This window comes from Mycteria americana, chromosome 9, assembly GCF_035582795.1.
Source record: "Mycteria americana isolate JAX WOST 10 ecotype Jacksonville Zoo and Gardens chromosome 9, USCA_MyAme_1.0, whole genome shotgun sequence".
In the NCBI taxonomy this organism is placed as follows: Eukaryota; Metazoa; Chordata; class Aves; order Ciconiiformes; family Ciconiidae; genus Mycteria; species Mycteria americana.
This window is the reverse complement of record NC_134373.1, coordinates 1,886,353-1,912,476: the sequence shown is the minus strand read 5'-3', so window position 1 is coordinate 1,912,476 and position 26,124 is coordinate 1,886,353. Positions and strand designations below refer to the sequence as shown.

Here is a 26,124-nt window from a genome sequence, read left to right as displayed (position 1 = left end):
GCCCCATCTGGCCCGATGCTCTGGAGGAAAGCCGAGGGAACAGCACCAGTCGTGCAGGGGCCGGCAAACACCTTTGGGAAGGGATTTTGCATCGCTGGCTTGAACGGGGTGCTGAGAGCAGCTTGGGAGAGAGCACCTCTTGATGGGGCAGCTGCCTTCACATTAATTACTAATTAATTACTACTTTGTAGACTCACTATCCGCACAACCCTTACATCCAGGAGATCATCCAGGAGATGCTCCACAGATGACCAGCATCTCAAGGTGGGCGAGCAATCACTGACGATACCCTGAATTACGGGCACGCTAGCAAATTTTAGCATTGCGCCCTGGCTGTGCTAAATGGGGACGATGTGTCCCCATCTGACACAGCGGCTGTGGAAATACAGCCTGAGCAAAACTGCCCAGGAGAAAATGCTAATTGCAAGGGTCTGGATGGTTTTTGGAAAATAAGACTCACGGACTGCAGGTAGGAAAAGGAGGATGGGAAGAAGGGACGTCCCTCCTGCATATGGGGTAGTAAGGGAAAAAATAGTGTCCGTTGACTGTATAAACAGGGGGGAAAGCGCTGCGCTGGTTGTGCCGCCCGGTCCTCGGTACCCGGTGTTTGCTTTGGGAAGATAACGTTGCCATAAATCATCATCACACGTCCTCTGCCTACCGCCGTGACGCTGCTGATGGGGCGCACGCTGCGGCAGGTCTTGCTCCAGCCCTCGTTACCGCATGATTGATGGCTCTCAGCTCTTCTGGGTTTCTGGGCTAATTCCTCGCTCCCATTTTCCTGTGTCTCTAAAGCCCTGGCAATTATTATTTTCCCCTTATCTTTTGAGTCCCGAGCCCTTTGGCAAGGGGGTAGCAGATAGCGAAAGGCGTTAATACTTTTATCCTCTCCTTGTATTCCGGGGTGCTTGCACCCAGTGTCCCTGGGATGAATTTGCAGAAAAAGCTGCTTCCTTTGGGTTTGCCCTGTATTTGTATCAGGTGCATTCAGCCCTTGGGTTCAAATCTGATTTAGCTGCTGGTATGCGCTGGAAATGAGACTGATGGCTGCAGCGTAGCATCTTCCAAATGCCTGTCCCCGTCCCTGTCCCTAAGCCACTGCTGGGGAGATGGGGGGGGTCTCCTGCTGCTTTGCACCAAGGTGGAGGTGACCGCAGGCAGCTCTTCTGCCAGATCATCCCATTAAGCGGGGCTAAGGATGTGAAACAGCTGCTCCGAACACAAGCCGGTGCAATCATCAATTCAATTAACCACATTGATTAATACAGGAGCTCAGCAAAAGTCATAAAGGAGGCTGCCCGTCGCTGAATAGGGGAAATTACCGTGCCTTACACTGTTTATGCAAGGAAACTGTCCCCTGTTTTATCACGGTGCTGCCTGAAAGGTGGAAGGGGTCTGGCAGTGATAAATGACGGGTGCGTGACTCCGCAGCACCATTAAATGGCTCTTGCTCCCCGTGTCTTTGCCCCAGAGAAGATCTTTAGATATGTAGGGGGAAATTTGGGAGTCAGCAGCCACAACTGGTGGAGAAAGGGCCGCTTGGAGCCGCTGAGGGACATGGGAGGCAGCCCAGGAGGACGTTGCGCTGAAGACCAAAGTCCTCCTTGGCTGCAGAGCAGGGCTTTCTGCTCCTCTAACTCGCTCCTGCAAGCTCTGGGCCTGGTTCAGACCCACAGAAATCCGCTGGAGCCCCTTCACCGACTGCAGCAATCCTTGCAGATCCCGTAATCCAGCTGAATTTGTTGGGTCACTGGGGGCAGGGGGTGTAGGTGGGAGCCCATCTCTCATCTCTCACTCATTTCAAGGTTCACGGCCATGCATCGATAATCACGCCCTTTTGCACGCCTCTTCTGCTAGGCAGGGGTATTTGTCCATCTACGAAGCCATCGTAAACAGCAGCGATTTCCCCCTTTAGCATGGCGCTTTCTTCCCTAACGATGATAAAACAGACTTATCTTGGTGGTTAGTTTTAGATAGAGCTGTCGTTAAGCCTTGGCATTTTTTGCAGCTTCCGTCATCCTGTTGCCAGGAGAATCTCCATCGCGAACAAAAGCCGTTTTATTTTGTGAAATCGGACTCGGGGAGGAAAAGAAGCTCTCTATGGGAAACCGCAGCGTTAACTCGTGGGTCGCAGGTCTCGCCGTTGCAATCGGCCAGGCAGGGTGGGAGGTATGGACAGGGGACTGCTTGGCTTATAGCGAAAGGGTGACGAGGAAAAATGAAGAGTGCTATTTACCGGAAATGACTGGTTAAAATAAAGGATTTGGGTTAAAATAAAGGATTTTGGTTACAATAAAGGATTTTGCCATACGGAGTAGTTTTCCGGGAGGAGGGAGGCTGAAGATGCACGTGCGGTGCAAAGCTCCCCAAAGCAAACTCCATTGCCCATCCCTCCCCGCGGGGCAGAGCAAGCAGCAGGTAGGAGTTGCGCCGTTTGATGCCCGATGGCAAGGATGAGGGATGCGACGGGGGCAGGAACGGTGTGCAAGGCTGCTGCAAAACTGAGGACGGCAGCGGCGGGGTGGCAGGATGCTGTAGATTTTACCTTGAGGACCGGAGAAGGTGCAAGACCGGTCCCCGGGGCCTCTCTTATCTCTCACCTCCACCTCTTTGCTTTTCTTTGTTCATTCATTCACTCAGTCGATGTCAGGCAGCCAAAGAAATTAAAAGCCGCTCCGGAAGCCCTGTCATTTGCTTTGCACACTTCCTCATCAGGCTTAAAAAACCAAATCCCTGTTATTAGTAGGAAGCGATCGTTACCTGGCCGGGTGTTTAGCATCACCTCGCAAGCCCTGTACCCAAGGTTTGCACAGCGGTTTGCACAGCAGTCATGGGTGACTTGCAGCCCCCCCACCCCGCAGCTTTCCTTCCCCTTTGGCACCAAGACGGCCCCCAATTTACGAAGGGAGGGGGTACTCACCTGCTGCAGCGCAATGGTTACCCCAGCGAACGCGGCTGGGGATGCCGCGCCCGGAGTCTCGAGGAAAAGCAAAAGTAGAGGCCACGTTTGCAAACGTAGCATAGGAAATAGTGAGGTACTGGAGCGTGTCCAGAGAAGGGCAACGGAGCTGGGGAAGGGTCTGGAGCACAAGGCTGATGGGGAGCGGCTGAGGGACCTGGGGTTGTTCAGCCTGGAGAAAAGGAGGCTGAGGGGAGACCTCATCGCTCTCTACAACTGCCTGAAAGGAGGGTGTAGAAAGGTGGGGGTCGGTCTCTTCTCCCAGGTAACAAGTGATAGGACAAGGGGAAATGGCCTCAAGTTGCGCCAGGGGAGGTTTAGACTGGATATTAGGGAATTTTTCTTCACCGAGAGGGTTATCAAGCACTGGACCAGGCTGCCCAGGGAAGTGGTTGAGTCGCCATCCCTGGAGGTATTTAAAGGACGTTTGGATGAGGTGCTCAGGGACATGGTGTAGTGGTGGTTTTTGGCAGTGTTAGGTTTATGGTTGGACTCGATGATCTTAAAGGTCTTTTCCAACCTATATGATTCTGTGATTCTGTGATTCTGTGAAATGGCGGCTTTTGCCTTCAGCCACTGCAGCGGATGGGGATCTCGCGTCACGTTCACAGCACGTGGCCGAGGAAGGAATGGAAAAAAATCCTCCAGACTCCAGCTACAAAAGCAAATGGGGAAAATGCACATTCGAAGCGGAGATGGGCAGAGCTCAGCCTCCTTTCGCTACAGCCCAGCGTAACTTAATTCAGAAAATGAAGCAGAAAAAATCCATTTGGGGATCCCGGCAGAAGGAAGACGATGCTTTGTTTGCCCGTTCGAAAGGCACCGAGACTTATTTATTAGAAACTTTTGTGGGTAATTGGTTTCGAAACAAGGAAGTTATACATACCAAAGAAATCTTGTCTGAATCATTTATTTACTTTATCCTAGTCGTAAAACCCAAGTACCCTGACCAAGCAGAGTTCAAACACCTGTAAGTGCTGCCTGTGTCAGCCACGCTCCGGAGCCCGCCCTGCTCCCTGCCGAGGGATGCCAATAAATAAAGAGCCAATGCTTCCCGGGAAGGCAGCAATAGCTCTGCCAACCGCTTCCATAGCAGAAGATCTGTCTTGGTAGAGCACGAACTAAGAGGGACATCAAAAACCGCCAGCTATCCCTACCCCTCGTCGTGAACCATCATGGCTGTAATTAATTCGCGGCAAGGGGAAGATTGGTCTGGGAAGAGCTCACCCCAGGGAGTTTGCCGGGGCTCGCTGTACTAATGAAGCGTTATTAAACGTACCTTGGCAGCCAAGCACTCTGTTCCCCAGCTCCGGAAAGCAATCTATAGCATGATACGGGCAAAGGGAATTTGCTGGACTCCTACCAAAATTGGAGGATCATGGAAAAAGCGCTGCCTCCAGCGCGTAGCAACAGGCTGCAACAAACTCGGGCCGCAGCGGGAGCTCGGACACTCCCAGCGAGGGCCAGGATTTTATTAGATTACATTTGGGAAGTAGATTTTATTAGGCTTAGCTTTGGGAACGCTCCCGTCTGCAAGGTTTGAGGAGCTCAGCGTTAGCGGCTGAGCCACCGCTTCACCCGCAAGCGCATCCTTCTGCACCTTCAGCCCCGGCGAGGGCTCTGGTGGTGCTGGGTTTGGTGCTCATCAGCCCCGGGATCGTTTGCAGGGCAGCCCGTTTCAGTGTCTTCCTCCAAGACAAGCAGATGTCCAGCGTCTCTCTGCAATTTTAAAGGTGGCATCCGAGCAAAGGTGAGCCCTTCTCCTTCCGAAAGAGCCAGATACACTCATGTCTCTGAGTCATGGGTATGTCATCCCGGACCAGCCCTTCTCCGAAGCGCTAGCGAGGCAAACGGAGACAATTACCATTCAGTTTTGTGTAAGTGCTTCAGAAACACCGTAGGCGAACGGACGGAGAAAGTCTTGAAATGAACTTTAACGTGGAGTTCCCGCAAGATGAATTCCCAGCGCCGTATAAAAGCCTGGGCTCGTTAGGGCATCCTGTCCGGGTCTAATTGCTCACCGGTATGGCTTCCTGGCAGGGGAAAGGGGAATGGCACACATCCAAAGGCGGGACGGCTCTGCCGCTGGTGCCGGCGTGCCCGGCTCCCTCCCGGTCTCCGCGGTGGCAGTGGGAGCGGAGGGGACGCGGCAGCAGAAGGCAGCTGCAGGCAGGAGAGGCAGGGCAGGGCAGGGAGGCAGGAGCCCGGCAGCATGGTCTTCCATCCCCACAGACTGTGGTCCCTGCCCCGTCCAGCACCCACCCTGTGACCAAATACCCCACGGCCCCTCATCGCTCGGAGCTTCCGGGCGTTGCAAACCGCTCGTTGCAAAACAGAGCGGGGGATGAGCTGCGGGACGGGATGCTCATCCCTCCGCCCCAGGCTCGGCCGGACCTTCCCCGCCAGCGACGTGCCTAACGTGCGTCCTCAGCGCGGGGGAAGCAGCTCCCAGCTCCCAGGATGGGCAGCGGTTGCCGCGCATGAATTGCTGCTTTTCAATTAAGCCGCCAGTTTTGAGTCCAAGTTCAGTTTTAGCGCCCGGAGATGTGGGTTTACCACAGAGGGATCACGAGGCTGGCGGAGCTGAAACTCCAGATGCACGTACACCTCCTCCAGCCCAGCAGCCAGCTCGTCGGAAAAGATGCTTTTGTCCCCAAAGCCACTCAGGGCATCAGCCTGGGATGATCCAGAGATCTCCACCGTCGCTTCTCAGGGCTTCGGCTATTTAGGAAATGATTAAAATGAGTAAGAATAAACTGGGGGTTGGGAGGCAGAGACAAAAAGTCGATTCAAACTTTGCCGGGGACGGGAAAGGACAGTGTGATTTACCCCTGGCACGGACTAATTCATTTAGGAGCGAAGCAGGACCAATAAATTTTGTGAACCATCAGCTGGTTGGCATGGGAGGCTGTTTCGATAGCGAGATTCGCTACCTTAGCGTTTCTGATATGAAAACACGTAACGAGACAAGTCATTTGGGACTTTGCAGTATGAGAGTTATGAAATCAGACTAAAGATGCAAGAGATGAACAAACCAGGTGCAGGAGGGACGGCAGCACCTCGGTCGGGGTGCCCCCGCCTCGGTGCCGAGGTGCAGGTGGGAGCAGCACCCCGGTACCCGCACGGCACCCGCCGCCAGCACAGGAGCAGCACCCAGCCCAGCTGCACCCCGGTGTTGCCGGCCGCCTGGCATTCGTGGGTGCCATCCGAACCGTTTCCACCAGCAAAGCGAGATGAAAATGCCCCGTTGCAATTAAGAGAACCGGGCTATCCGGCTGCCGGGAGCTTTCCTTTGATAAACCCCAAACCTCCCAAAACAATGCAATAGAAATGAGCTCCCAAGGGTGCTTTGAAGTGGTTATAGGGCTCGTTTCGTTTGCGCTCGCTAAACGAAGCCGGCGAAAGGGCTGGATGAGGCCGGGGAGCCCTGGCTGACCCCTGGGACGGGGTTCGGCCGTGCGAGGACTCGCAGCCACCCCGGCTGCCGCCCCGCTTTCACCTCGCCCCGGTGAAAACCCCGTCTCCTTCTGCGGCGCTGGAGGTTTGGGCGCAGGAGGAGCCAACGCCAGGAAGAGGAAATTTAATCATCGGATCCCGATTAAACCCAGGAAAAAACAAGGCGGGGGTTAGGAAGAGCGGCGGCTCGCACAGCCCGGGCCCTCCTGCGCACGGGACCCGCTTGCCCCAATATTTCTGGCTCCGTTGCTTTTCCCAGGGGTGTTTCAACATGAGATGGCCACCGTGACGGCACCTGCGGCCACCACCTCAGCTGCACGTTGCATCCATCTCCGACCTGCTGCGTTTCTCGCTCCCAGTACCCCATTTCCTAACCCAGCACCCCCGCCGGGCAGCGCAACCCCAGCCAGCGCCGGGGTGGGATGCTCAATTAGTCCGCGGGGTTTTAACGAGCGCAAAGCCTTTTTTCGGCTTTGGAGCCGTTGCGAGCTTTGAAGCCGCCTTCTCGAACCGCGGTTAACTGCAGAAATTGGGTTGCGCAACTCGTCGCTCGATCGAGAAGAAAGGTTTGGTTTTCTTTCGGCATTTTCCTCCGTGTTTCTTCCCTCTCGCAGGAATTCCCGGCCTTCCCGTCGCGGGAGAGGAGCACCGCGGGGAGTTTTGCTCCGGCACGGGGATCCGGCACGGCACAGCGAGCTTGGCACCAAACGCGCCGCAGGGGCCGCGCCGCGCGGCTTCGCTTCCCTCACAAAACTGCATGGAAAGGCAAAAAAACGCCCCGAAGGCCGAATTGCCCGGTCTGGGCGGGCGACGGCCCGAGCGTAACCGCCCGCCGCTGCGTTGGGATGGGCACGCGCTGCGCCGTGGCACCCCCTCGCACGGGGCTCGGCCCCTGGCCTGTCCTGGGTGGAAGCGATTGGTACGGGGGCTCTCCTGTGCACGAGGGGTCCCCCCCAAGCCCCTGCGCACGCCTGTCTTGCACGAGGACTGCCCCTCGCACGAGGATGCTCCTACACCCCTCGTGCACGCTTGCTTTGCACGATTGCCCCTCGCACACCTGTCTTGCACGAGGACTGCCCCTTGCACGAGGCGCTCTTACACCCCTCGTGCACGCTTGCTTTGCATGCCCACACCTTGCACGCCTGTCTTGCACGAGGACCGCCCCTTGCACGAGGATGCTCCTACACTGCTCGTGCACGCTCGCTTTGCACGCCCACCCCTCGCATGCCTGTCTTGCACGGGGCTACACCCCTTGTGCACGCTTGCTTTGCACGCCCACCCCTTGCACGCCTGTCTTGCACGAGGACTGCCCCTCGCACGAGGATGCTCCTGCACCCCTCGTGCACGCTTGCTTTGCACTATTGCCCCTCGCACACCTGTCTTGCACGAGGACTGCCCCTTGCACGAGGCGCTCTTACACCCTTCGTGCACGCTTGCTTTGCACACCCACACCTTGCACGCGTGTCTTGCACGAGGACTGCCCCTTGCACGAGGATGCTCCTACACCCCTTGTGCATGCTCGCTTTGCACAGCCGCCCCTTGCACGCCTGTCTTGCACGGGGCTACACCCCTTGTGCACGCTTGCTTTGCACAACTGCCCCTTGCACGCCTGTCTTGCACGAGGACTGCCCCTCGCACGAGGACGCTCCTACACCGCTCGTGCACGCTCGCTTTGCACGCCCGCCCCTGCGCACGCGTGTCTTGCACGAGGACTGCCCCTTGCACGAGGATGCTCCTACACCCCTTGTGCATGCTCACTTTGCACAGCCGCCCCTTGCACGCCTGTCTTGCACGGGGCTACACCCCTTGTGCACGCTTGCTTTGCACAACTGCCCCTTGCACGCCTGTCTTGCACAAGGACTGCCCCTCGCACGAGGATGCTCCTACCCCGCTCGTGCACGCTTGCTTTGCACGATTGCCCCTCGCACACCTGTCTTGCACGAGGACTGCCCCTTGCACGAGGCGCTCTTACACCCCTCGTGCACGCTTGCTTTGCACGCCCACCCCTTGCACGCCTGTCTTGCACGAGGACTGCCCCTTGCACAAGGATGCTCCTACACTGCTCGTGCACGCTCGCTTTGCACGCCCACCCCTCGCATGCCTGTCTTGCATGGGGCTACACCCCCTGTGCACGCTTGCTTTGCACGACTGCCCCTTGCATGCCTGTCTTGCACGAGGACTGCTCCTTGCACGAGGCGCTCTTACACCCCTCGTGCACGCTTGCTTTGCACTCCCACCCCTTGCACGCCTGTCTTGCACGAGGACTGCCCCTTGCACGAGGATGCTCCTACACCCCTTGTGCATGCTTGCTTTGCACAGCCACCCCTTGCACGCCTGTCTTGCACGGGGCTACACCCGTCGTGCACACTTGCTTTGCACGATTGCCCCTCGCACGCCTGTCTTGCACGAGGACTGCCCCTTGCACGAGGCGCTCTTACACCCCTCGTGCACGCTTGCTTTGCACGCCCACCCCTTGCACGCGTGTCTTGCACGAGGACTGCCCCTCGCACGAGGACGCTCCTACACCGCTCGTGCACGCTCGCTTTGCACGCCCGCCCCTCGCACGCCCGTCTGTCTCGCACGGGGCTACACCCCCTCCCGCCCCCCCCGCCCAGCGGCACGTGCCCAGCCTTGCACGCGGGCGCTCCCCCCTCGCTCCTCGCCCCCTCCCCCCCCCCCGACGGGCTCGGCTCCCGCGGGCGGCCCCGCCCCCTGACGTCAGCGCTGGCGCGGGGCGGGCGGCGCGCGCGGCCCGTGCCCGGCGGGGAGGCGCGAGCCGGGAGCGGCGCGGAGCGGAGCGGGGCCGGTGCCGGTGCCGGGCGCAGGTGAGCGCCGCTGCCGGGGACGGGCGGGCCCCGCCGGGGGGAGCGGCTCCCGCGCCGTCTGCGGCTCCGCTGCCGCCCCGCGCCAGGGAAAAGTTTGTGGCGGCGGCGGCGGCGGGCGGGTGAGCGAGCGGCGGGAGCCGTGCCCGCGGCCCGCGGCTGGGAGCGGGGGGAGGCGGCGTCCGAGGTCGGCCGGTGTGGGCGGCGGGGGCTCCGCGCCTCCGGCTGCTCCGGCCGGGCGGCGTTAGGGCGTGGGGCGCTCCGGGGTCCGCTGCGCCGCGCGGGTGGGTGTGGGGGGGTGCGTGTGAGTGCGTGTGTGTGCGAGGGGCGCGAGCGGGTGTGTGAGGTCTGTGTGCGTGTGCAGCGCTGCGCGAGTGTGTCTGCCGCGCGCAAGCGGGCAGCGCTGTGCAAGCGTGTGCCGTGCGTGTGCAACGCGGTGCGGTGTGTGTGCACGCTGTGCGTGCAAGAGCTGTCTGCGTGCGTGCTGTACGCCTGTGCATCGCCCTGCAAGCGTCCCTTGCTCTGTGCGTGTGTGTGCTGGGCAAGCGTGCGCCCATATGCGAGCGTGGCGTGCCAGCCCCACGCGAGTGGGAGCCGGGGAAGCCACACCGGCAGCGTGCGCTCCGGCAGCCTGCCCTGCTCCCGCTGCCCCACGGTGATGCCTGCTGCGAGAAACTTTTGCTCGCCCCGTGAGCATCGCGTGCTTTAGGGGGGCTCGCCCACCTGCCCGCCCGTTGCCCGCCCTGCAAGCCCTGCGTGTTTGCAAGCCTGGCCCCAGCAGCCTGCCTGTTGTCCCCCGGGTCCCGCTGGCACTGCCAGGAGGGGACGGGGACGATGGGAGCCGGGTCCCAGAGCTGGCACCCCTGCACGCAGCGGGGAACCCTCGACGGCCGGGCGGATGCTGGGGGCTTTGGGCACGGCGGGGACAGCGCGCAAGCGTTTCCTGATGTGTCTGGCCTGTAAACTTGCGGTGATGTCTTACAGCTGAGGCTGGAGGAGGCCGGGCTGGCTTTCCTTTCCTTCCTTATCTCATCGGCCACGGGTGGGACGTTCCCTGGGAGTTTAGGGCTTTTTTTTACCAGCGTTGCACCGGCTGTGCCTGGCATTTATTTTCGAGAGGGTTTGCCCAGTTGGGGCTCGCCGATGTCATGGGGTCGCTGACCTTTTTGCTCCTTGCTGGCTGCCTGGGGAGGTTTGTTTTGCAAGCAAGGGATGCTGTTCAAGGCTTGGTTTACGGCCGTTGCTGCAGCAGGGTCGTTCGCAGGACGGCATTCGGCAGGAGAGGAGGACTCGTGCGGAAGGAGGCATGAATTGGTGTTGACATGTTGCAACCTTGGGTACCCCCTCGGTTTTTTGGGGGATCCGTGACTATAAAGCTGCTCAGGAGTAAACCCCTCGGCCACGAGGGCAGCTCAGCATTAGTTATACTTGGAGCAACTTCGGTCCAACGGGGACGGTGGTGACGGTGATGCGGTTTTGTGCATCCCTGAACCCCCGCCTCTGCCCTCGGTAAGCCGCCTTGCATCGAAGCCTGTTACGGACCCAGAGGTGTAAAGGAGTGTGGGATGCAAGAGCGTGCCAATGCCTAGCGCAGCATCCGTGCTCTGGCAGGGGGGATGCTGAGGAAGCATGTGTAATGCCCATCACCCCCCCCCCCCCCCCCCCCCCCCAGCCTGCTCTTCCTGGCTAACACTACCTGAGATTTGCAATAATTAAGTTATGGCTGTTAACGAGCAGAGCGGCAGCTTGGGTAGAAGTTGAAGGGGGGTGTGCGTTGCGTTGACATCGGTGTCTAGATGGCAAAACGTCCCCCTCCGCTCTGGAAGAAGGACTCATCCTCTATTTCCTAGTGCCTAACTGCAGCAACTGGATGCTTAGATTTACTTAAAAACAAATCCCGGTACTGAGAATAATGTGCTCCTGGGATGTCTTGTAGCCCTGACTACTTGCATCTCCTCCTGGCTCTTGCTCCCTTTCCTATGGCGAGCTTTGAACCCCCGGCCACGAGCAGCAAGAGGATGTGGTTGCCCACGATGCTCGCTGGTGCCCCGTGCCGTGGACCTACAGCCTCCGCTGAGCACGCAGCCTCCCGGGTGGGGATTTTTTGCTGGCAAAGATGCCAGCTTTCCATATATATATTTCAAAAATAACTCCAGTCGGGCCATGGAAGAGAGTGTGCTTTTCAAAAATAGCAGCGTTGTTACTTTTAATCAAATAAAGCCTGAGCAGCGCGGTGCTTGGTGGAGTGATTGCAGCCGTTGCTTGCCTCTGTGCTTGACATCCTAATTATGTTTTCATTTTAATGAGAGGAAAACTATTTGCGAAGCAAAATATTTATTTTAGCCTGGTGGGGTTGTTCAGAAGAGCTTGTATCTATGCTAAGGAGGTGGTTTAGACACTGCATTTTTTAAAATGAGAAAAACATTTAAATACAGCAAGAAGCTTTTCATCGCAGAAGCCTGTCTGCACAAAGGGAGCTAGCAGCTGTAGAGGTCAGGACGTGAAGGGGAATTTGCATCCTCCTCATTCCTCTGATTTTCAAGAGGTCTGAAAGTTGCATTGCCTTCTGGTTTGGTGGGTGGATTTCTGATGGCAGCCGAAACAAAAACGAATGCAAATCGGCGTCTCTCAACCTTAGGTTTGGCACCTGCCTTTTCTCTCCTTTCCAAAATTCATTCTGAAAACACCTGAGCTTTGCAGACTGGTAAGGAGGTGGGATGGGTTTCCAGCAGGTCAGAGGTTTGCTGTCCCTGCACAGGGCGTGCTTTGGGTTGGTAGGGCTGGCTGCGATGCTGCTCGACCAAGGGTGGTCCTCGCTGGGTGTTCGAGCACCCAGCAGCATCGCAGAGGGGTGTCCGCGGTGGGGTGTCCGCAGTGGCGGTGGAGGGCTTCCCCAAGCAGAGGGCCGGGCATCTCTTGCACGTTGGCTGTGGATGGCAACTCTCAGAGGAGTTTTGTAGCCAAATGTTGACTTCCCTAGTGGCCAGCGACCAGCCAGGTTTGAAAGAGGGGGATCAGCCTGCTGGAAAATGTATTTGTGCTTATTAACTGGAATATATACATTGCAATATATACAGCGAAATCCTTCAGCGCTTCACCCTTGCAGGGCTTTCGGTCTGGTTTGCTCTTAAAAGGTGCTCGGATGGGAGCTCCTGGAGGTGCGGGGACAAATGTCAGGTTTATAGGTGGCTTCGGTAGCATCCCGCATGTGTTGCTGTGGATGCCAAATGGATAGCTTGCTCCTTGCATTGCAGTAACGCCCCAGGCCCGGTGCCAGGCTGGTGGATTCGTTGCAGGGGGTTTTATGTATACTTGCAAGGGACAGCCTGGGGTGGGAGACGATGGAGGCAGGAAGGAAAGCAACGTGCGGCCGCAAAGCTGGGTGCTGCGTGGGGTGCCCTGCCCTCTGGACGATGCCCCGCTGCGGTACGGGAGGCATCTCTGCTGTCAGCAGCGCCAGCTGATGGACCCATCCAGGCTGCTCCCTAAAATTTGCAGAATGAGGTTTTAGCTTAAAAAGCACAAGACGTGTCCCCCGTCGTTTCACTCGGGACCCGAGCTCCGGCGTTAGAGCGTGCTCCTGGTCCCTGTGCGAGCGGAGGATGCTTCGCTTTTGCTGCTGGAGCTGCATCCACTCGCTTCGTGGTGAGCAGGGCGCGAACAATCCCTGCATTAACCCTGCCCGGGGGGCCAGCGTTCGGGCACAGGGCTGTCTTTGTTAGAGGACGTCGAAAGCACCGTGCCAGCCTTGGCTGGGGCAGGGAGCACGCGGACTTCTCGGTGCTGGCACGGGGAAAAACCTGCTGCCCGCCGCAGACGTGACTTGGAAGCAAACCCCGGAGGGGCAGCCGAAACCCTGGGGTGTGCTGGGGGGCAGCGGGAGGGTCGGTCCTCACGGAGACGATGGGTCTGATTTCTCTCCCTAAAGGACCTGAAGGGGTGGTACGGGGATGCAAGGACAGCCTTGCTTCTTAATTACGAAGCTGCAGGGTTTATTACATTCGAAAGTGTGAATTGTAGCCTGAGCTCCCTTTGTGGCCATAAATAATGCTTATTTTTTAAAAATAAAAGAGGAGAAAGCACTTGCAGGACCTGTAGCTTCGGCTGATGGGAGCAGGTCCTCCAGTGGGCACATGCATGTCCTGACAAGCCCCTTTCCTTCCAGCGCAGAGCCTTGGCTTTCTAAAGGAGGCGGAGAGACTTGCTCCCAGCAGTCAGACGGTCGCATCTGGTTTTCGTTTAATGCTCAAGTGACGTCCCAGTTCCAGTAACACCGCAACTGTCCGCAGAGCCACGCTGAGGGGTAATTTTTGAGGATAACTATGGCATCTATCCCCTCCCATGGTCCTCGTTGCAGCCTGGGGTCCTTAATTTCTCCCAGTGGTCCTTGGAGTCAAGTGATTTCAGTGTATTTCTGCTCCCTTGGGCTCGTAAAGAAGAGCGTGGGTGTTCGGAGAGGGACGTGTACCGATGGCTCACAGCAACAGGAAAATGAAGGAGCACGTGAAACCCCTTTGCTGCTCGGGGCGGTTTGCTCCCCTCTGCGTGTCGACGGTGTTTCCAGGGTAAAGTCGGTTTTTGATGGGTCAAAACTTCCAAAACATAAAACTTCCAACTCTCTCTCATCCTGTCCTTGGATTCACATTTTTTTTCCTCTGCTAGGAAGGTTGACATTTTGGGTGGGTTGCATGTTTTTTGAAGAAATCACCGGTGTCCCACAAGCAGCATCTATTTAATCCCAGTTTTGGGTGGAAACTTAGCACTGTCTATGGGCTGGCCAGTCTGCTGCTCCTCTGTTACGAACCCCTTGGCCAGTGCTCCCCCCACGAGATATTTCTATTTTTAACCTGCTGATTTCACTTGGATTTGTGCAAGGGTTTATATTCAGTGCCGAGAGGTAGTCATTCCCAGCTGGCGTATCAACAGGCTGCTGGGGAGCGTAACGCTCTCATTACCGATAGAAGAAAACGAATTGCAAGTCCTAGGGCTAAATGTTCCTGCGTGCTCCTACGCGAATAGTTGCTCCTGCTCTGCCTGGACGAGATGTTGCTTCAGACCCATCAGCAGGAAGGCGGTGCACGTTGCATCCCGTCTCCTCTTCGCCGGCGACGGCTCGGCTGACGCACGCCGTCTGCACGTGCAGGTGATGGATGTGCAAGCAACTTCATAGCCTCAAACCGGTATATATTAAAATACAAAGGTGGAAGGTGACCGAGTCACTTAGGTTGTTTTTTTTTTTTTTTAATCTCTCCTGTGTTTCTTCATCATCCGGGTGCTTTTGTGCAAATCGGAGGGACAGTAATGCACGTCTGGTTTGCAGTGCTGTTAAACAATGGGGGGAAAGCTGCCGTAATAATAATAATAATAATAATAACAACAACAACAACTCTGAAGTTGCTTCCTCTGCCCTCTCTCCTGCCCCGCGGGGGGGTTGCCCTGGGGAGCATCCCATCATTTTCGGGAGGGGAGATCGCTGCCACGAAGCAAAACCAGATGTTTTCTAGCTGACTCCAGGAAACACCCTTTCGACATGGCAAAGAAACGCGGCTGTGGGATGTAGTTGTTAGGCTGGGTTGCTCGTCCCGTGCTGCAAACGAGCCCCGTGCAAAGCTGTCGCTTCCCTTTCCCCGGGGTAAATCCAGCAGCCGCCCTTCTCCCTTCGTGCCTGGCCAGCCTGACCGTGCCGCCCGTATGAAGTGCTCTAGGTCATCTTTTAGGGGGAAGGCGTTTGCGTGGTGTGTGGCCTTGTTTGAACAACGCCGGCTGTTTCCTTAGGAACAGAAAAGGCTTTTTTGGAGTTGAACAATGGTGCGTGCCCGGCTCGGTCAGTGGAAGAGCAAGGCGGGTGATGTTTTACGGTCGCTGCTGCCATTAGCTTGCCGGCGAGCTTGGCGAGGGCTTTGCAGGGTTCGTTGCCAGCTGCGGTGGTCCTCCGTGGTGGTGGCCCACGTGTCCTGCCAGTCTGATGGCATTGCACCAGCAAAGTGTTGGGGCTTGGGGGGGAGCACGAGCCGTGTTAGGTTGAGTTAGAGGGGTTGAATTTGGAATAAGTCCACGGATGGGTTCGGTTGGACCCATCCCTCGGCCGCAGAGAGGCGTCGGTGCGATGGCTCCGGCGCCGGGGCCGGCTGGAGCATCTGTTGGTTTGCTCGGCACGGTGGGAGAAGGTGCTTGAGTTGTCCATCTAGAAGACACCTGCACCAGGTAAAGGGTGGAGGAAGGGAGCAAAAAGAGCAGGAATTGGAATAACCAACGTGGTGGTCACGCAGGGAATTAAGACCGAAGTCTCCCAGGTCTCGCATGCCTCCGGGAGTAAAAATAATCTGTTTGAGCTCGGGTCACGTCTTTGTGGGAGATGTTAAAGCTTTAACTCCCGCGTTATTCCCCGCTGCCATGCCGTCGTCTTCATTCGCATCCGTTCCCAGAGCAGCCGGCAGGGACGCTGGGTCCCTCGGCGCAAGGGCTACCGCAGCTATAATTAAACAAAGAGAAACTTTTTTATTTTTTTGTAACTGATCCAGCTTCCGGAAAATGGCAGCTAGCTGAAGGGAGGGAAACAAAACAAGCCTTCGCCCGGCCAGAAAAAGCGTCCTCACCTCTGTGGCATTTCCTTGCTTTCTTTCCCCCTTCGCCAGCCTCCCTCCCCAGCCCTTCGCATCCTGGCCATCGCATTGAAAACCTGCCATCAGATTAGCTGTGCCGGGGTGGGGTTGCTCTCCGCCGGCATGAGAAGCGTTTCCCAGCCGGCAGCGTGCATGCAAACCGAGCCTTGGAAATTGCTCTTTCTCTCTCCCCCAAACACCGTGCCTCCCGCCCCAAGCCTCTCCACACTTTTTTTTACCCCCTTGCTCACAAAAACCATCGTGAGCATTTTTTTCTGCGCGTGTGGCTGCGCCTTTGGTGCAGATCGAGCTATTAAAGTCCGGAAGAAAGCGCAGGGAGTAGTTCCTAATGAACGTGGCCTGGGAGCAACCGGTCCTTTGCAATTCATCAGGTTTGGAGTTAGGAAAAAAAAAAAAAAAAGAGGAGATGGGTGGGTGCATCCCGCAAAAAAGGAGGAGGAGATGGGGGGGTGCATCCCACAGCTTGTCTTCCTGAGCGCGGGCTCCTCCTTACCTATGGATGCTGTTGGCTGCTGATTTATTGGAGCAACCTCGGGACGAGCGGTACCTCTGGAGGCGTTCATCACCCGTTTGCTGGGACAGAGGAGGACAAGTAGGTTTCTGGGGAAAGGGGATGAAAGCGTAGGGTCCCCAGCAACGGGGTGAGTTGTTTTTTGGGTGGTTTGTTTTGTGTTTTTCTTAATACCAGCTTCCCAGGACGTGTCTCCTTTCCAGCGCTTTCGCCGCAGCCGTCCCCCTTGTCGGGGAGCGAAACGGCGGCGGCCACAAAGCAAGCCTTTCTTTTGGTCTTTGCAAGCATTTTGCTTGGTTATCTCCGGGCAAGGGCCACGGACAGACAAAGTATTTACTGTCTCTGGGAGACGGTGATTACCTCGTCAGCAAAACAGATAGCTCATGCTGCCGGCTCTGGCCTTGACCGGCTTATCGTCCTAAGAGTTACGGGCAGCGTTGCTGGCTTCCCGGAGCTCATCACGTCTGCTTTGTGCCGGACCGGGGGGAAGATGCTCTGGGGTTGGGACATCAGGGTGGTGGGCTTCCTCCCGTGCATCCATCTGCTACAGCCTTGCCTGGGACTTCTCCGTGCGGACTCTGTCCTGCTCAGCCTGGAGGTGAAAAATAGATGAAGGTTTGGGTTTTTTCTGGGTTTTCTGTTTTGTTTTTTTTTGTAGTTGGCAAATGCTGCTGGGAAACAGCTCGGTGCTGTCAGTAAGTGCTTCCAAGTAATTTTTCCCATCTCTCCTGCTGCTCCCGAGGTGTGGCCCGTGCTCCCTAGGGAGAGCTGGAGCCGCTCTGAAGTGGCGCGCCTGAAAGTTAATTGCTGCCGAAAAACGCTTTAATTAACTCAATTAGCCAGACGGTCCATCTGGACTCTTGCAGCGTCTGGTGAGATCCCGTGAAACAAGGTCGTATTCCACCCCGGCGACGAGGGGGACGCACCGACTCATTCGAGTCCCCGGGGGACGTGCTGTGGTCCCCAGCGCATCCCCGCTCTCGGACCCGCAGGGAATGCGAGATGTTTTTCCAGGAGGCGCGTAAAAATTGCGTGTTGACATTGAGCGCAGATCCCAGATGCTTGCCTTTTTTTTTTGGGTTTTTTTTGGGTTTTTTTTTTTGTTCCTCTGCCTGATTTTTAGCACCTTGCCCTGCAGCAGGACAGCCCCGCGGCTCCTCAGAGGTGCGACTGGCCGGAGCAGCTGGTCCCTCTCCAGCTCCTGCTCTGCCTATTAATAGGAGCTATTAAAATGTTCACCAAATCCAGGATGCAGGGCATGACCGGGCATGGAAACAGTGAGCAAAAAAAGCTTTAGCCCAGCACACTGTTTGAGCAGAGGAATGCAGGGCCCTGCAGTGGGGATTTGGGGAGGGCGAGCGTTTAACCCCCTCTCTGCAACTGCCCTGCGGCGGGGGTGACCTTTCCCTCCCGGCTTTACCTCCATGTGTTGACCCCTGTTTTAAACCCTCGCCTTACAAGCGTCCCGGGGGAAAGCTGCTTGCCATCCTGCTGCCGGTTTTCCCGCTACCCGGCCGTGATGGGAAGCCCCGGCGCAGGCAGGCGGAGATGCAGCCTTGAGGTAACGGGGAAGGATGCGTGTCCTGAAGGGTTTGGGTACCAGCAGGTAGCGCTGGGGGGAAACTGAGGCACGGAGCATCGGCGTTGCCTGCGTTCACGCAGCGGTGCGATCTGAGGGTTGAGCCGTGGTCTCTGCAGTCGTGGTACCCGTGCCTGCAAAAATGGGCTCTAAAATCACTTCAAAAGTGCATTTGGGGGTGGGTGGGGGGAATAAATCACTGTGTCCAGATTGCCCTGCAGTCAGGCAGGATAAAAGGAATAAAAATATTTGCAGCTTGGCCTGATTTTTAGGGGATTGTGACTGGAAAGCGGTGATGCCGGCGCGGCATGAGATGGTCCCCCGGCTCGGAGCGGGAAGGGGAGGTGTTTTGCTTTGGGAAAGGGCAGGTGGTTCCTGGCTTAAGGCTGCTTTGAGGCCATTCCGCTTGTGAAGGCAGGGCAGAGGGTGGTTCCCTGCGGGGAGGCTGATGCCGCCGGTCGCTGCCGGGATGTTTGTAGGCAGAGCGTCTGTCTGCCTTCGGCCGAGCGTCCGTTGCGCAGCGGCGGGGATGCCGCCCGCGTGGCCCGGGGAGGTCCCCGCTCATCCCGGGGTCCCGGGCAGCGCGCAGGCAGAGGAGTCCAGGCATCAGCCTGATTTCTTTCTCCTTCTGCGGGCGGGATGTGTGGGAATCACTTGGACTCAGAGGTCTAAGCCTAACCGTTATAATTCGCGCACAGTGCTGCAAACGCTTCGTCCTCCCTTTTGCCTCCAAGTATAAGAACCGCATCCCTCTTCCTGCACAAAAAATGTGAGTAATGTTAGAGAAATTTGGGATGAGGCCCAGCAAACGATCGGATATCCGGCTAAGCACGTCTCTGACTTCTGAACTAAAAGCTCCCAAATAAATAATGCGGCAGAAGAAACAGCAGATTTTGAAGCGTTATATTTTATGTTTGTGCTGTGCTTTATCTCTCTTAAAACTTCAGTCTGCAAAACTTGGAAATGGCTTTTTTTTTTTAATATCACCTCGGTATATGCGTTTTATGCCAAAGTACTAACGCCTTGTTAGTTGTCCTGTTGAAAACGAAGCTGACGGTAGTAAGCACTAAATTGAAAAAAAAAAAAAAATAATGCCAGCTGTCTTGTGAATGCACATGATGTGTTTTGGCTGATAGTCTTTACATGGGCTCTGCGAGCTGTAAATGTTGTTTACTGGGATCGTGCACAGAAAAAAAGCTGAATTCAGTGTAAAAGTGGAGAGTTGGGAGGCTAAAATGCCAGAGGTTGTTGCCCTTATTACTAAGGGGTGGCGGTGGCCCTCTCGCTTTTGGTTTTCTTTTCTCTTTCTGGACAGTGCCAAAAAAGTTTCCATTTCTTTCCTGTTGATCAAGTACTTAAGTCGTTCTTCTAAATATAAATCTGTCCTAGTGCGTCAGCTGTGCCTGGGATTTCACTTCTTTTATGTGTCACTTCAAGCAAGTTTTAATTAAAAAAAAAAAAAAGGTCCATCTGCATTGATTTGATGTTTAGGCTCTCTTTTCCCATCAAGAGCCTGTCTAATTCTGGCCTGACCCTGGCCCTTTGACAGCAAAGTCCTACAGCCTGCATGTGGGCATGACCTGGAGAGCATCCCTCCGCTCCTGGAAGGCTCTTGCTGCCTTCTCTGCTTCTCCTTGCAGAGCTGCCCCGTCGCCAGCACCAAGATCTGCTGCGCTTCTGGACACGAGTGGCTTTGAGATATGGAAGAGCTTGATCCTTCAGGGAAGAAAATCTGGGGTGTTGCTGGGAAAGATGGTGAGAAAAGGAGGTGTTGTCTAGGCGAGTTGAAGATGGCCATGGAAGGTACCCTGGCATGTTGGCTGTACCTGGAATTGTCGTCTTTAGCCAAGAGCCTGCTGCTTGTTGATCCCAACCCACGCTTTAGATATGGAGCCAAAATTAAAATACGCACATCACCGTGGTTATCAAAGCAGCCTTGAAGCAGAGCTAGTGGTGGGATTGAAGTTGCTTTCCATAGAAATCAGTAAACAGAGCAGGGTCTTTGCTGCACGTGGCCAACGTTCAGCTGACCCAAGGCATCTGTCCCTGAATACATGGGGCTTTTTAACCAGGTTTTAGTCCTTATTTTCTAAAACGCGGCATTTTTCTGGAGACAGTGGACAAGCTTTGGGCTTTTCTGTGTCCCCCTGCCTGGCTGTCAGCAGCGGCTTGGTTTTTTTTCCTCTAATACGAGCGCTTCTGCGTTGGCCTAAGACAACCCCGTACCACAGCCGATAACGCCTCACCCCTAATTCAAGCTGCAGTAATCCAAAATTCAGCGGTGTGGTCTGTTACCTTAGAAATCTCAGTGGGAATGAATGGAGTACCCGGCTCTTGGGCTCGAACAGGGAGTCACCGAGGTTCCTCGGGGCTTCGTGTCTTGGGCTTGAGAAGCGAGGGCAGGTACATCTCCTGACAGCCTCGCCTGGGGCTGACTCCTTGGAGACAGCATAGAGGGAATAACTTGCCCTTTGGAAATATTCCCTCTGCGGTGGCTTAGAGTTGCCCGTTTTTTAGGGGATGCTCTTTGCGAAGTTGCATCACCGTGGTTTGATGCACACGTGGGAGGGTGTTTTGTGCTTGCAAGAAGTGCAATGCAGAAGGTTGTAGAAACCGATTCCGCTCGACCACTAAAGCTCTGCTTTAAGCAGGGAAAAAAAAATCTTCCATTACTTTAAGATAACTTTCAGGTCTCGTTTTATTTTGCCTGTTGACTAACGCTGCAAAAACCGTGTCCGAGATTCAGCCCTGCTTCGCCCGGCAACGAGAGCGATTTTGAGCAAAGGCGAGGTTTTGCCAAATTCATGGACATGACCGTTTCTGTGCCCAAGTGTCTTGCTGAAGAGAGGCATCTTTCCGCAGAATGGGTCACCCTGAAGAAGGCTTTGTCCCGGCACGGAGAAGCAGCGTGTTTTTGACGTTGCACGCGGTGGAGGTTGCGGTCTCATTTCATACCACATTAATTTTGAGAGCGTCCAGACAAGGGCCTCGTGCATTTTTAACTGACGTAAAACTAAACAGTTCAAAGCGCGTAACTTTGTTTGCAGATAAACCCTTCCAATAAACGCTTGGGTCTTAAAATGATGAAATGGGTTTCTTATCAGCCATCTGACCCACGATGATGGGATCGAGCAGCTTTTAACCTGGCGAGACCAAAACAACAAACTCCGAAGTACAGACGGATGGGGTGGGTGGTGTTATTTTGGGTTTTTCCCCTTCATGGCACTGTTGATGTTATGGAAAGGGCTTGGAGCCACTGCTTGGATTATATCTGGCATCCCTCACCCCCGGGTTGCGTTCCTCGTCGTTAATTTGCAGGTTGTAGGAAGCCTCTGTGCAGTTTGACGGGCTTTAATTTCAGGGGTAACTAATTAAACAAGCAGGCGTGGTGTTTGCTCTGGTGTTGCGTAAACACTGGCCTGTTTTGGTTTATCTCATACACTCTCCCGGCTGGCAGAGGTGGGTGCCTGCACCTGGAAAGCTAATTCTGTTCAATTCCCACCTGTGGACAAGCTCTAATCTACATTAAGGCAAGGACTTTGCTGCTGAAAACTGCCTGAAATTAGCCACGTGGTCTTTTGTGCTGATGTTATGAGTCTGGTGTTAAAAGCGTGCCCTGAATTGAAGCAGGAACGCTTTCTGGGGTGGGTGTCCAACTCGCCGGATTCGCAGGTGAGGTTAAATTGAAAGACCAGGGCTTTTTGCAGCAAATCCTAATCCACGCTCTGGGCTGGAGCAGATGTCTGTCCTCACGTCTGCCTCTTGCTGCATGCCTCCTGAATGGCATCATCACCTGGGGGTTTGCTCTCCAGGTATCATGCTGCTCCCAGCCAGCTTGCCTTCTTTCCAACGTGGGTTCGTGGACCAGGGATTGGGTCAAACGTGGAGCATGCCATGGAGCACCCCATGGAGCGAGCAACCCACAGTCCAGTTTAACCCCACATGTTGCTTTCTTACGAGAAGACCATCAGCTCCAGCAAACGGTTAAGCTGCTTAAACCCAGGTATCATGGGGAACCTGGTTTGGCAATGTTTACCAAGGACAACTGCTTAAAAAAACCTGCTGTTTTGAGGAAATTCATTGCAATGTGCTGATTGCATTTGTTTCTGCCTAACTCAGGCTCGCGATGGTTTTTGGCTCCTGTCAGCATTTTCAGCGTAGCTGAAGGTGTCGTGTGATCCACCAGCAGATCAGTACCTGGACTAATCAGCAAGGTGTGTAAGAACATTAAATCAAGGGTAAGCTTTTGCACGAGCTCATCGCTTGAATGAGTTCTTCGGTTTGATAATCCGAAGGGGTTTTATTCATTAGCGAGAGAATCTGGCTGCTAGGTGGTGGTTGCTCGGTGTCTGTGGAAATGCTCAGGCAGCGAGCTGGGAAGAAAACCTCTCTTTTTTTTTCCCTAAAATGGACCTTCTGACTGAGGTCAGGAGCAAATCCAGCTGACCTGGGGGCTGCGGCTGCATCCCGGCTACCTGCTTACAATGTCACCTAAGCAGGTGGCCCGCGGGTGGCTGCTGCATGCCCGTCCTGCCCGCGGCATCTGCATCTTGAACGCAGCCCTTTCTTTTTAAATGATGAGCAGGTCAGGTAAGTCCAGAGGACCAAACAGGACCGATGTTTCGGCCTTTGACAGTCTTTGTGTGAGGAAGTAGTCAGTGTGGGGAAGATACGTCTTGGTGGAGTACTTGGGCAGGGAGAGCTGCATGGAGTTGGCTATGTGTTGGTCTACGGGCAAGTTGGAGCTAGCTCATCTCTGGTGGGCTAGCTCATCTCTGGAGCTTTTTATTGTCCTCTCTGCGTGTCACTGCATCAGTTATGGTGCCAGCCTCTCCATGCAGCAGTGCGAGTGACTTTCCTGTGCCTGCCCTTCTCTGGTCATGCTGGTGGGACTGGTTTCCCAACATTGCAGCCGGGAACAAGGAGAGAGCACGTGGCTCTGCGCATTGCACCAGCAATTCAGCTGAGAACAGCTACTTCTTTCCATCAGACAAAGACAAAATTAGTGAAGGGTGATGGAGACAGGGCTCTGAAGTGTTGATGCAGTTAAAGCTCTGTCATCGTCTCCACTTGGGAAGCACAGCTTTTGAAGGGACTTGGTCGCTTCAGCTTTTGACAGCTCTTGAAGTCCAAATTGGCACCCAAATTATCTAAGTAAGGAGATACTACCAGGACTGTAGCCCTGATAGTAGCATGATAGTGAGCTGCTCCAGGATTTTCTCAAAGAAAGCCTTTTACCATGCTTGAAGTTTTTGTTGTCCTGGTTAATTTGATGTCTTGAGATGGGGAGGAGGGGTTTGGGTCGCCCCCCTTGAGCACCAGGTGTTAATGAGATGGTTCTTGCAGTGCCCATGGAGGCAGGAAATAAGTTCCCCTCCTTTCGTTTTCCATGGCTGCCCTTAGCCTGCTCTTTGTGGATGTTGCCCCGAAATCTCCTGGGGGACCATGAGGAGGCATCTCTTCCACCACAGCATCACATGGGGAGCAGTGGGTATGGTTTCTCCTGGTGATGGTCCTAAGTGGGGCCACGGCATGGTGTCCGTACTGTTCCTCCATCAACTGAGAGCTGGTGTCACCAGTGGGCAGAGCAGGTGCTGGCAACGGCCGAAGGGCTTTGCCCACTATCCCTGCTCCAGACCAGCTCATGCAGATGTCTGTGCCAGAGTGCAGATGTGCCCTTAGATTAACCCACCAATCAGTCTGCAGTGCTTAAAAAATAAAATGAGGATTTTCGTCCTCTTCCAAGGCAGGGGATGATGACTGTGAGCCACAGGCGGGATGTCTGTTGTCAGACAAGGCTGTTTCTTCTTCAGAAGTGTCTCCCTCTGGCCAGCGGCTGGATTGTGGCTCTCGAAATCTGGGTTTTGTTTCTCCTCTGCCACCGATTGCCTGCATGAGCTTGTGCTGTTGCTTGATCCGGCTCAAATCTGAGTTCCCCTGGATTGAAAGGCGCTTGGTCCTTGCTTTGGGCCCTGAGCATCCCTCAGGAGCGGTCTCGCTTCGGCCGAGGTGAGCTCTTGGGCTCCTGAAGGACTTCGGAGGAGCCGCAAGGGCTTGGAGGAAGAAGGTGCTCTCCTGGGCTCCTGTTCTCTCCAAGGGTTTTAAACTTGAGTTTGCAACTTTTACATTTAACCCCTGGGAGCTCGGTGCTGGATGAGATTCTGGGGTTTTTGTGCTTTTGTTGGTCTAGATGGGGACTTGGCTGGAACAAACTCTGTGCCATGGCAGAGGAGAGTCCATCCACAGCTCCCTATTAAAAAAAATCCAGAAACACCTTTGGGACTGCCCCACCTGAATTAGGAAGTGTTTTTTCTGTTGGAAGAACATTGAGCAGACAGTAGGGAAAGGGTGGATGGGGACTGAACTCTGCCTCTTCTGATATGAGGGCTAGTGGACATCAGACAGGGCTGGTGAGAGCCTGTTCCTGATGGAGGTGGGTTTTCCACCACCTGGGCAGCAGGCTCGTGGAGTTCCTTGCCAAAGGACATTCTGGAGGCAAAAAGTGTACGTGGGTTTAAGGGAAGACTGAACAAATTCTCCCCTGGACAAGAGGTCCAGCTGAGGTTGCAAAATGGGCAGAGAATCTCTGTTGAGGTGTCCCTCTGTTGAGGTGTCCCTCTGTTGAGGTGTCCCTCTGTTGAGGTGTCCCTCTGTTGAGGTGTCCCTCTGTTGAGGTGTCCCTCTGTTGAGGTGTCCCTCTGTTGAGGTGTCCCTCTGTTGAGGTGTCCCTCTGTTGAGGTGTCCCTCTGTTGAGGTGTCCCTCTGTTGAGGTGTCCCTCTGTTGAGGTCTCCCTCTGTTGAGGTCTCCCTCTGTTGAGGTCTCCCTCTGTTGAGGTCTCCCTCTGTTGAGGTCTCCCTCTGTTGAGGTCTCCCTCTGTTGAGGTCTCCCTCTGTTGAGGTCCTCTCCTTCAGTCACATTCCTTCACCATGAGATGTTTGGGCAGACACTACTTTTTTTGTTTTCATTAGTTTTATGGAACAGAGAAGTCTGTTCTTGGGGTGTGCCAGGAGGTACCCCGCTCTCTGTGCTGGGGTTGCGGCAGCATCGGCTGCACCAAGGACTGTGCCACTGGAGATGTCCCTCTGCCTTGTTTTGTTGGGGATGCCTGGTCTTGCAGCCTGTGGTAGCCTTGAAACCATGGAAGCAAGTACAACTTTATTTACTTCCCTGCTATATTATCAGGACTCAGGTGTGTGTAATGGTTTTATTGCTGGGAAGCGTTGCTGTCGGGTAATAGGACCTGGGCTGTCAGCCCAGGACCATCATTTTTATGGTCCTATAAACTCTTGAGGGTTCCTGCTGTGTACAGCACTGCCAGCGCCTTCCTGCACCTGCAGGCTTTTTAAACCTTGGCCACACTGGCACCATTTTCAGCGATTTGGGAGGAGGGGGGAGCAGGGCTTTGAAGTTGCTGTGGATGCTTGAGGGTGGTACCCGCATCTCCGGGACGCTCCTCTGCCTGGGCAGTCAGCGCATCGGTGCTGCTCTCTGCTTGATGCCAAGGCATCCGGCTCTCCTCACCACGCGTGGCGCTCAGGCCGTACGTGACCCAGTCTCGCTGGCTTCTGCAGTGCTTTCTCCTGACTCGGTGGCTGATTGCATGGGACACGGGTGACCAAAATCAGTGGCTGGGCTGGAGGCTGTGCTGGGCAGCGGCAGGAGGTCCTGCAGGGAAAGCTCTCTTCCCCCCCGCCCCGCCAAAGACACCTAATCTATATTTGAGTCACTTGAAAGTCAGCGCTGGAGATGGATATCCAACAGGACTTGTGCTCCAAAGCTGTTGCTGTAAAAGGAAGCTTTCCCATCCTTCCTGCTGCGCTCGCGAAGGGTGACCTCCACATCAGGGAGGTTGTCACGGACACCAGGTGCCAGCAGACACCGGGAACGCACGCTCAGCCGTAATTACTTTTATTTTTTTCCTCCCTTCTACCTCTCCCCCATCAAACCTGCCGTGTTTGGCTTGCCCTCGCCTGGCAGTGGGCTCAGCCGGCAGGAGCAGAGCCAAGCTTAAGCTCGCGGGCAGGATTTTTCCGTAGGGCTTGGCAGGGGCTGAGGGGACGGCGTAGCGCGGGGCCGTGCTCTCCAGCCGGCTCTGCCGCCGTCGCGATGCCTGGGCAGGGATGCTGGGTGCGAGCGTCCCCGCCGCTTGCCACGCGCAGCAGGAATCGGGTCC

The 26,124-nt window shown here is 55.4% G+C and overlaps 1 protein-coding gene across 3 annotated transcripts in view; it reads left to right on the top strand.

Moving 5' to 3' along the window:
* Positions 1-9,161: 9,161 nt before the first annotated feature.
* The window catches only part of SH3BP4 (SH3 domain binding protein 4), a 37,743-nt gene continuing 20,780 nt past the window's right edge, over positions 9,162-26,124 (top strand). For 2 of the 3 annotated variants that reach the window (XM_075511452.1, XM_075511451.1), the window contains exon 1: positions 9,162-9,240. The gene's annotated coding sequence lies outside the window, so the exon portion shown is untranslated. The remainder of the gene's footprint in view (positions 9,241-26,124) is intronic. The other variant, XM_075511453.1, reaches the window with a different exon arrangement.